We start from the raw sequence: 11193 nt of genomic DNA on the forward strand, positions 1-11193 counted from the left end.
CAATAAATTAAACAAATTTATACCTTTTTTTAAATAACTGTATTCCAGTCTATTGTATAATTTCCAGAAGATCCATTTACTCATATCGATATTTTATCTACTGTACTCGTTAGTTGCCCCGATCAACCATCCGTTGCAATACAATAATTTTATAGTCATATATATGCACGCAACTTTCTATTGCGGCTGCCAGCTGCTGCCCAAACTTTTATGTATTTTCCTAGAGAAAGTGAGCTAGGGAAATGTCAGTTTTTTTGTCACCAAGATGGCGATTAGCTTCGCAGTAGTTTTAATGCAGGTGGAAATACGACTGCGAGATATCTTCGGAATCTTACTACTACAATCCTTTATATTTGAAAACAAAAGTGTAATGAAATGACTAATGACATCGCAGGACAGTATTATTAAAATTAACGAGGCTATTAGTCAACCTACATTGCGTTTTGATTTCTTGTTGTAAATTTTATTTTCTGTCCGCGTTGAGTTTGATGGAAGCAAAAATGTTATGATTTTGAGTGATTTAAAGATAGAGTAACAATGAAATGTAATTTTGAACTGTAAGCCCCGTTCTCGTATTTTCACTGCGCGCGCATAGTCATCCAAAATAATAATACAAGTCCGTGATTGATATCCATAAAACATCTCCATCTTAGTTGTTATCTTTTTACCTGAACCCGAATTACCCGACTGCCCGAAGGAGGGTTACCTACTATGTCATTCAAACGTATGTACCTAAACGGCTGGACGGATTTTAAAATATTGATATGAGGTGGTATCGTTGGATTTGTCATAACTGTCGGAGTGACATAGGCTATAAAATGTTTCAATCAATATTGAACCCAATGAATATTGCCATTGCGTCTGCGAAAAAAGACATGGCGGAGGAAGGAAAAAAAAATTGTAACATGGGTATCAAATGAAAGCTAATAAGTAAACCCATTCTAAATATATATGGGTTATAATCCTTTTACTGTACCATTTTCACAGAAATATCAAAAAACAGGCCAAGAGCGTGTAGGACACGCCCAAGATAGGGTTCCGTAGGCATTTAAAAAAAAAAATTTTTTTTTAAGCAGGGATCTGACTATCCTACTAATCCTACCTATTATGTTATAATTATAAATGCAAAAATTTACTTTATGTTATAAATGCGTTTGTTTGTGTGTGTGTGTGTGTGTGTGTGTGTGTGTGTGTGTGTGTGTGTATGTTTGTTACTCCTTCACGTTAAAATGGCTGGACGGAGTTAGATGAAATTTGGTACGAAGATAGCTGAACATCTGGAATAACACATAAGCTACTTTTTATCCCGATATTCCCACGGGATAGGGATAAAATCTGGAAATAACAACCGCTTGGCTTAGAGTCATGAAATTTGGTATGTAGATAGCTGGATGTCTGAAATAACACATAGGCTACTTTTATTCCACTATTCCCACGGGATAATGAAGATTACGATGTAAATTTTGGGATTTCCTATGGAAATTTTGTAAAATCCCGGAATTTCAATTGTAACCACCAGATCGAATAGTTTACGCGTGTGATGGTGCGGGTCAACTCTAGTAATAATAATAATATTTATTTGTTCAGATTATATGTCCATAAGTTAAAACTAAGTCTAGTGGTCTAGAACTCTCCAAGTAGCTAATTTAAGGCATGGAAGCATGCAAGCAAACATGCAACCAAGCGTGCAAGCAAGCATGCAATCCAGAATGTAAACAAGCATACAAACAACAAGCAAGCATACTCCCAAAGGTGCAAGCAATAATGCAAGCAAGCATGGAAGTTATTAAGTTTAAAAATTATCACTTTTGCACGTATAAATCATTAAATACAGCGGTTGAATTGAGATTCTGGTATTTCACAAAATTCCTGTGGGAATTCCCAAAAATTACATCGGGGTTTTCATTAACGTTGGATTAAAAACAACCATCCCAAATTTCATTTTCCGTCGAAATATCGGGATAAAAAGTTGCTTTTGTTTTATTCCAGATGTCCAGCTATCTACATACCAAATTTCATCCAAATCTCTCCAGCTGTTTCAGCGCGAAGGAGTAACAAACATACTCACTCACTCACAAACTTTCGCATTTATAATAGAGATTTTATCCCTATCCCGTGGGAATATCGGAATAAAAAGTAGTCTATGTTTTATTCCAGATGTCCAGCTATCTACATACCGAATTTAATTCAAATCCATCCAGCCGTTTCAGCAGGAGTAACATACATAGGTACTCAAGTATTCGCATTGATAATATTAGTAGGATTCAGGAGGTTTTTTATCGCGTGTGTTACGCACAGTGTTACCGCTGGCTAAGAACATTAATGACCTGAGAGTGAGTTTTGCCAAGTAAGTTACTATGACGGGTCCTATCTATCGTTTACCCGTATTCCATATGCCTTAATTTACATATTGTTTTCCATAATTTTCATTTGTCATAAAGTAATTTATTTCTGAAACAGTATTTTCTTCAGAATGGATGTTAATCTAACCTTACCTAATTTGGGTACCTACTGCATTCTATGGGAAGATATTTAAAAAAAACAGAAAGCAGCACTCTACGACTACGACGTCAAGAATAAAAGAATATCAGTAGGTATTTACAAAAAAGTCTGTCGCAAATACGCCGTGTACTTATAATAAACAACGACATTAAAAGCCGAGAATTAAGAAACCAGGATATCGCAATTAAATTACGTCAACATTTTCAGCAGCCGAGAAATAAGCCAGACTTTTTCTAAACAGCTGCAATTACCTTTATAGCCTGTATCGGTGTAAGCGGTGCTCATTAAATGCATTTTTAGTAATAAAACTGGCCAAGAGCGTGTCGGACACGCCCAAGATAGGGTTCCGTAGCCATTACGAAAAAATCAAGTAATATTTTTCTAATGATTTCGTAGAATCTTCTAAGTTTAGGTATATTTTATACCTTAGGCAGCTATTTACTCTTAAACTACTAATAATTCTTAAGTAATCTTAGCTGTTATAATTTTCCTAGTAAATTTGATATACTTACACCATCTTGAATTTTTCAATTTTAAACGACGCACGATTTAATGAAAAATTTGCACTTCAAAGTTTAATATTTCGCAAACAATCACTGAATCGAAAAATCGTCTAGGCAACCCCCCAGTGGTTTTAAAATACCTATCCAACCATATCCCACATTATAGGGTTAGTCGAGAAAAAAAATCACGATATGCATATGCATGCCAAGTTTCTAGTAGGTACTAACGGTCTCTGAGCTTAGCCGCGGACGGACAGACAGACAGGCAGACAGACAGACAGACGGACAGACATGACGAAACTATAAGGGTTCCTAATTGACTACGGAACCCTAAAAAGTCATATCATATTATGTATACGTCCTTAGTGTATTCAACTAAAAATACTTCGCACGTGGACAATAGTACATTTCATATTCATTTTTGCTAATATAACACGTGATAGCAATTTCACAAATAGGATCGGATTGTATAACGAATACAATTATGGATATATATATATATATATATGTAGTTAATTAAGAACCCTTGTAGTTTCACCATGTCTGTCTGCTTGTCTGTCGGCTTAGCTCAGAGACCTTTAGTACTAGAAAGCTGTAACTTGGCATGAATATGCATATCGTGATTTTATATATATAGCTATATATATACATATATATATACAAACAAGGGACTGCGTTTAGATAAGCATCGCTTACAAGTGTAATGGGTACCCTGCGAAGCATGAAGTCAACTGCGGCACCCTCTGCCTACTACTGACCGGGCTGGCCTTTCAAAGCTTTTACCTTTCTTAAAACAAGTTTTATGGTAAAAATAATGATTTTCAATACAAGCATTTTTTGCTGACTGTACTTTTTGTCGACTTTACTTGCATTGTCAACCAAATTACATTTGCGTAGGAAATTTCAAGTCCATGCATTAACCGTTGAAGAGTTCCCTCCTGCGGAGTCGATCCTGGCCGGACTACCAGGACTTCACTACCAGATGTCATCGATTCACAAGAGATGGCACGAATGGATTGAATGAAAGTATCTGTGTGTTACCTATTTGAATACACTTAGAGAGAAATTTGTATGAAATTTGGTATGTAGATAGCTGGACATCTGGAATAAAACATAGGTAACTTTTTATCCCGATATTACCACGGGAAATGAAATTTGGGATGGTTGTTTTTAATGCAACGTCAATGAAAACTACGATGTAATTTTTGGGAATTCCCACAGGAATTTTGTAAAATCCTAGAAACTCAATTCAACCTCTATATCTAATTTTTTATACGTGCAAAAGTGATAAATTTTTAACCTAAATAACTTGCATGCTTGCTTGCATTATTGCTTGCACCTTTGGGAGTATTCCTGCTTGATCTGTTGTTTGCATGCTTGCTTGCATTCTGGATTGCATGCTTGCTTGCATGCTTGGTTGCATGTTTGCTTGCATGCTTCCATGCTTGCTGGCATGCTTGCTTACATGCTCACTTGCATGCTTGCTTTATTGTTTGCTTCTTTGAAATGTTTACGGTTCATGTTCACTTGCAAGCTTGCTTGGATGCTTTCTTGCACTATTTCATGCATAATTACATGGTTGCTTACATGCTCACTTGCATGCTTGCTTAGTTGCTTACTACTTTGAACTGTTTCTGGTTCCCGCGAGCGAAGCCGCGGGTAAAAGCTAGGACTAGAATCGACCGTAGTAGCAATTTTATGTCGCATAATGTGCTTTGCCAATGTCGGCAATTCGGCATCACTACATAATATAGTTCTAAAATATTTTTTTCCCGTTAAGATATGCATTGATTTTAACAATCTCACTGCCACACATATAAGTAATAGGAATTTCAGGTACATCAAGCCTTGCGACCTGCTGGCGTCCGCGTCTTCACCCCCGCACGCCGAGATGGATAGGATAAACTAGGACGAGTGAAGCAGGCCGTGCGGGCGGCCGGCGGACGCACTGGTGGTTTCTATCAGCACAGCAGGCCGTGCCGTGCGGTCCGCTACGACCTCGATCGGTTTTGCAGTGCGTGGCCTGCTGTTATAGAAAAATGAACCAGCCAGATGTCAACTTTGATTCGTTTTGTTTAATAAAAAAAAAATGGTTCTATCATTAAATTTGTTGAAGTTATATTTAATTATAAAAATGCAAGTTGTGACAAAAAATTTGGTGTTTTAATTTAAAATTACAATATTTGCCTCACAATGTTTTTGTAGATATTGGCAAACCTTCAGCACACACATTGGGGTATGAGGGGCTAACTTAACATACAGTATTGACTTGTTTGTGACTTTACATGCGTCTACACTGGACATATCATCTTGTCATTTCTTTTCATAGCAATAGATGCATCTTCGCCTAACAATTCTGTTTCGATGATCCACCAACGAAAAGTTTCCAAATGTGTGATCAGGAGCGCAGTTGTAGGTTGTCTAGTATAACAAAATGTCTAGCATAGCATAACAAAAAGTCAAGACCCATCAATCCACGGCAAATAGGTCCTCACTCCCAAACCAAGGTTCCGTAGCAGTTACAAAAAAATCATACAAACTGTATTACATAAGTAATAACTATAAGGGTTCCGTTTTTTCGTTTCGACAACGGAACTCTAAAAACTGCTATACCTATACATTCGTAAAAGTACAAATAATATAAATCAATATCATAATTGGTGGCAAGCGTCCCATGATATTTATTTATTATAATGTAGAAACGTAGACTGAGCATTTCAGTACTTACAACATTCACTTTACAAAATGCATTTTCTTGAATAATAATGTTCAATTAATAAAAGTAATAGGGTCGAATAATTTTACTAGGTAGGTTCCTAAACAATTTTATTGCACGTCCCTAAATGCGCCCCTGGCGTAATCGCAGGCGAGATCGGCTTTCTTCGGGCATGTTCGGCCATTTTCGTCAGCGCTTGATGCGCCGCGCGTTTTGTTCCTAACAGTTAGTAGACAGTGCGTAAGGTACATAGATGTCAATGTTCTCACTGAAAATCAGCGCCACGGCTTGCCGTGGCATTATGCTGAGTGGGACCTGTTTAGCGTCATCTATGTCTGGTATTTGTTCTGTTTGTTTTATGGCGTTAAATAAATGTATTTTCTTTCTTTCTTTCAAATATTTTGTTGACGTGTCATTATCAGAATCCGACATTATGTATCGAACAAAACATCGTCAAAAGCGCACGAAAATTCGATCGTTGCAAGCCACGCGAGCGGCCGGCGACCTAATGAACAGTAACAGAGAGTGGCGTGACAGATTAGATATTTAAATAAAATCGAAAATTTTACTTAAATTGCGGCGCGAAAGTACGGTACGCCGGCGGCATGGCTTCCCGAAATCGCTCAGCGCAGGTGGCGTGCATTACTTGAAAAGTTACGACCCGTTAGCGGACCGTATGGCGTTGAGAGTGTTAAAAAGGATGATTATAATTGGTTTGTAGTAGGGAATAATCCCGGGTAACAACTAAGTAAATATAGCCCAAACCCTCACCATCGAAGAGGAAGCCTGGGACAAACAGTGAGATGTGTATAGGCTGGTGAGAGATACTTAGTATAATCAGTCTGATCTTAAAAGGCGTGATTTTTGATTGAAACTTCTTTATAGAGTACACACAAGATTCTATGAACACGTAATGGGCGTTGGGTTGAGTACACGGCGCTTGAGATCGAGGAATGGGGGTTGAGTAGGATCACCGCTTATATCCAGTCGTTAGCTATCTTTGTGTTTGTGAAACAATTTCTGCCCTAAAATTGAGTGTGAACCTCATTTGAAACTGAATGAAAATATTCGTTTATCTTATTTTGTTGTTGCCGTAGCGGTACACTTTGCTATAAGTATTCAAGAGGAGAGTAAAATTAAATTTGACATATTATAACGGTGGTATAATTTTCAAGTTCACATGTAGCTATTTTCATAACTAACATAGAATTTAAGTAGGTAGTTATGTAGGTATGTATTTTTATTTTATGCAATAGTTTAAGGGGAAATGGGTAATTTCACCCGAGTTAGACACTCTACTTTTCATTTCGACTGTCAGGAAAGTAAAATACTACAAGAAATGAGAATAATAATAAATTTAATTTACTTATATCCAACCTCCAACGGTACCTTTTCGAGTGGCCATTTGCCATGGCCGACTATAAAAAAAAATCGACTTGGTTACGACCAAGGAGCTTATATACAAAACTGGAGGTTGAAAGCCGCACGAAGAAGTTTGACCTTTATTACTTATTTATATATTCCAGCTCTTTCTTTCACATTTCACGAATGGCTTCCATCTCTTTCTTAACCTAACTAAAGAAAGAGATGGAATATGTTCGTAACGTAATAAAGATCAAATTTCTTGTTTCAAACGCATGTTCGGCGTTCAACCTCCAGTGTTGTATATAAGCTCCTTGGTCACGACGTGCACCTAGATGACCATGCCGAAACGTGAAAAAAAGTGTCATTGACGTAACTCAATTATCTTCGACTCCGTGGCTAATCGAAAAATTAAAAAAAAAATACTTTCCACCCTAGAGATGAAAACGCAATTTTCCACCCGGCTATCTACCCATGAAAATAAAACTTTCCGAACAGGAGAGATGAAATATAAATTCATAATTTCATAAATTTGTGGATTAGTGAACTCCACTTCCATTCAATATCTCAGAGACCCTCAGACAAATGCCACAAACTTTGGTCCGTCGACTTGCATGAAGATCGGTTTCGGGTGCCTATGACATTAGCGACTTAAAGCAAGTTAGTGCTCGAACTTTAGAGGCTCTACCGTATGATACCGTACGAGTTCTTGGTACTGTCAGCAGACTAAGTATAAGTAGTTTCAAGTTCTGACTTGTACTATTATTTATTACTAGCTTTTGTCCGTGGCTTCGCCCGCGTGGAATTCGGTTATCGCGCGCTGTTCCCTCAGGAACTGTGCATTTTTCCGGGTTAAAAAGTAGCCTATGTCACTCTCAGGCCCATAAACTATCTCTATACCCAAAAACACGTCAATCCGTCGCTCAGTTTTGATGTGAAAGACGGGCAAACATACAAACACACAAACATACAAACACACACATTCGCATTTATAATATTAGTATGGATGTGGTTCTGAGAAGATTTATTGACGTGAATGGGACTGCCAGCCTAATGACCAAAGCAGTGTCATACATTGATAGTGCCTAAAAGAGTGTAGTTCAATTAAGTTTCGCCACCAGAGAATCGAGGCCAATATACACAAGAAGTAATTTTGAGGTTTATATTGGAGGTTAGTAATCTGTTAGAACTAGAAAACTGTAATTTGGAATGAATATACATATCAGTAACCCTGACAAAGTGGTAAAATAAAATAAACTATTTTTTTTAAGGCTACCTCTCATAGACGTAAAGCGAGCGTTCCCCTCCCTCCTCTAAAATCTAAACTGTTGGGTGGAATAATTTGGAAAAATTCAGGTACATGAGTACATCAAATTTACAAGGAAAATTATAAAGGCTAAGATTTCTTGAGAATTATTAGTAGTTAAAGAGTAAATAGCAGCCAAAGGTATAAAATATACCTAAGCTTGGAAGATTCCGTACTCGCACACAATACGAAATCCGTAGAAAAATATTATTTGATTTTTTTGCAATGGCTACGGAAACCTTTTCTTGGCGAGTCCGACGCGCTGCTGGCCGGTTTTATTTTATAAAAATGCACCTTATGTTTTTGCATTTGCAAGTGTAACTGCACTAATGAGGGTTTCGTAGAATGTTGTCCACGTCAGGGTTGGTCCGGGTCCGCACGAGTGCCACGTGTAATAAATACATCGTAGTACGTGAAATCCATATTAGTGCAGTTACACTTTGTTTCTTGAGAAAATGCAAAAAAACATTCCTAAGGTTCATTTATTAAAAAATATGATACAACAAGTTTTATTGTTTTGAGTGACTAGTAGTAGTTTAAATGAATCTTAATGTAATACTTATGTGTTTTATAAATACAGATTTCAAATTAGAAATAATTCAAATTAGAATATTTCAAATCCGAATACATATAAAACCCATTCAGCTGTTTGAGGGCGGGCGGTTGAAGACTAGCGTTTTTTTCTGCGCGTATATAACGCTCGTTTTTGGAATACGCTACATTAAAATTGAACACGCGTGTTTCGTCTAAATGACATGTTCTCGTTCGTGCTTATACGAGCTTACGTATTATGCGCGTCAACGTTCGAAGAAAACAAAACCGCACCTGTACGCGCGTACCTACACGCGCTTTCAAAAACAATCTTATACACGCGTATAAAACGCTACTATGTAACCGCCCTTAGTGTCAAAAAGTAACAAAGGTACGCACGAACACACACATAAAAAAAATTGCATTATTAATAAATGAGTGAAATATTAATTTTGTGTTTAATATTGTACTGAATTGTACAGTCACCAGTCACCAGCATTAATATCTGTCACAGCGGAGCGTGCAAAAATATCTGACACGTCCTTCCAGCCCTAGGAATAGAGTCGTAGTCGTATCAGATATTTATACACGCTTGTTGTGTCAGATATTGCTACTGGTGACTGTACTTTGAGGCCACCTATTGCTTACCTTGAATTTTTTCTCTCTGTATACTTGTTTTTGTATCGCTTACTATTTGTGGTGTGGTGTACAATAAAAAGTTATTGTATTGTATTGTATTGTACTGTAACCAGTGAAAGATAAAGTACGATTCAACGCCAGCTTGGCCAAAATGATCACCGTATAAATATAACAAGGGTGATCGCCAATTACAAGGCGAAATGTGTGTTGAGCCGAAGTAGAACCAATTCAATGTTTGAGAAGCAATCTAGGAGTAACGAAGTCACTTAATTTCTAGGAGATTCCGGCAATCGTCGCCCAGATTGAAGCACTCCGTCCTCATTCAACGTTTTCATTGAATTCCATCGATAACGTTTTTAACAGCGCACTTAGCAAGCGTTTATTGGACGGCTTGATTGAGACAGGCGTCGTTCTGTCCCTGCCAAGCACGCGGTAAGTGGCTTTATTAGCAACACTGGGAAACGTAGTGCTTTTTAGCTTAAGTTAAATAAAATCTTCTGTTCATTTACGTTTGTGTAAAATTTACTCTATGTTAAACGCATAATATTAATCTTCCTTATTTAAGAATGCAAAACATCTAAACGCATAAATTAATTGCGTACGCATAAAATACCTTAGCATAACTTTGATAAGCATAAAATTAAAGAATCAAGTCAAGAAGGGAGTTACTTCACTGTACTTGTAGAGCTATTCAAGAAATACTAGTATAGTTAAAGGATAAATTCTTTGCAGTGATATTTTTAAAATTCCTTTTTCAAACCTCGCTATATCAATGCGATTGGTAATAATTAAGTAGAGGTAAGTACTTTAACTTTCTTAAGCTTAAGTACTTTTCTGTAACTCTGCGCAGTAAAATAAATAGACGCGAGAACCATACGTTAAAGTACCTTTTCTGAAAAAAAAATCGTAAAACTTTACATTATTTTATTACTTTCATATCAGAAGGCCAAGTGCATAGTTTATGGTCAGCAAGAAATTAAAATGTTAAAAAGATTACAGGCGCGCTATCATCACCATCCCAGCCTATTTACGTCCCACTGCTGGGCACAGGCCTCCTCTCAGATCAAGAGCGCTTGGGCCATAGTTACATTGGGCCATAGTAGGGCACAGGCGCGCTAGCTAGACAATATTTATTATTGTAGAGTTTTATTCCCTATTCCGCGGAAAAAAACCCTAAGCACTAAAGTGCACTCTTTAAACCTCGAAACAAGTTTAGTTTCTGTGTTTACTGAGTCAGTTAGTAAGAAAATTTCTGTGCTCGTTTTATCCCGTGTAAAGTTTGAAAAAATCCGGAAAATAGATAATAGCTATTATAGCTTACCTACTTGCGTCCCAAGTTTGAAGTCTTTCATAATAGTAATAATTACAATTGAACTTTTTATTTATACGTGGATATCTTCAACTGATTGAGCTGAAATTTTGCATGCATGTACAAATCCGATAACAATGCAATATTATTACTTAAAGTATAAATAAACACTTTTTTAATAAAGATTAAAATTAAATCTTAGTGAATTACAAAGATAGATCTGTGGCAGTATTATTACAAAGGAAGTAATGATTTTAACAGTCTTTTAAAGCAGCGTTTCCAAAATAATGTGCGAGGACGTGTTGCGAGGGATGTGTTTTCCATT

This window comes from Choristoneura fumiferana, chromosome Z (genome assembly GCF_025370935.1).
Source record: "Choristoneura fumiferana chromosome Z, NRCan_CFum_1, whole genome shotgun sequence".
Taxonomy (NCBI): Eukaryota; Metazoa; Arthropoda; class Insecta; order Lepidoptera; family Tortricidae; genus Choristoneura; species Choristoneura fumiferana.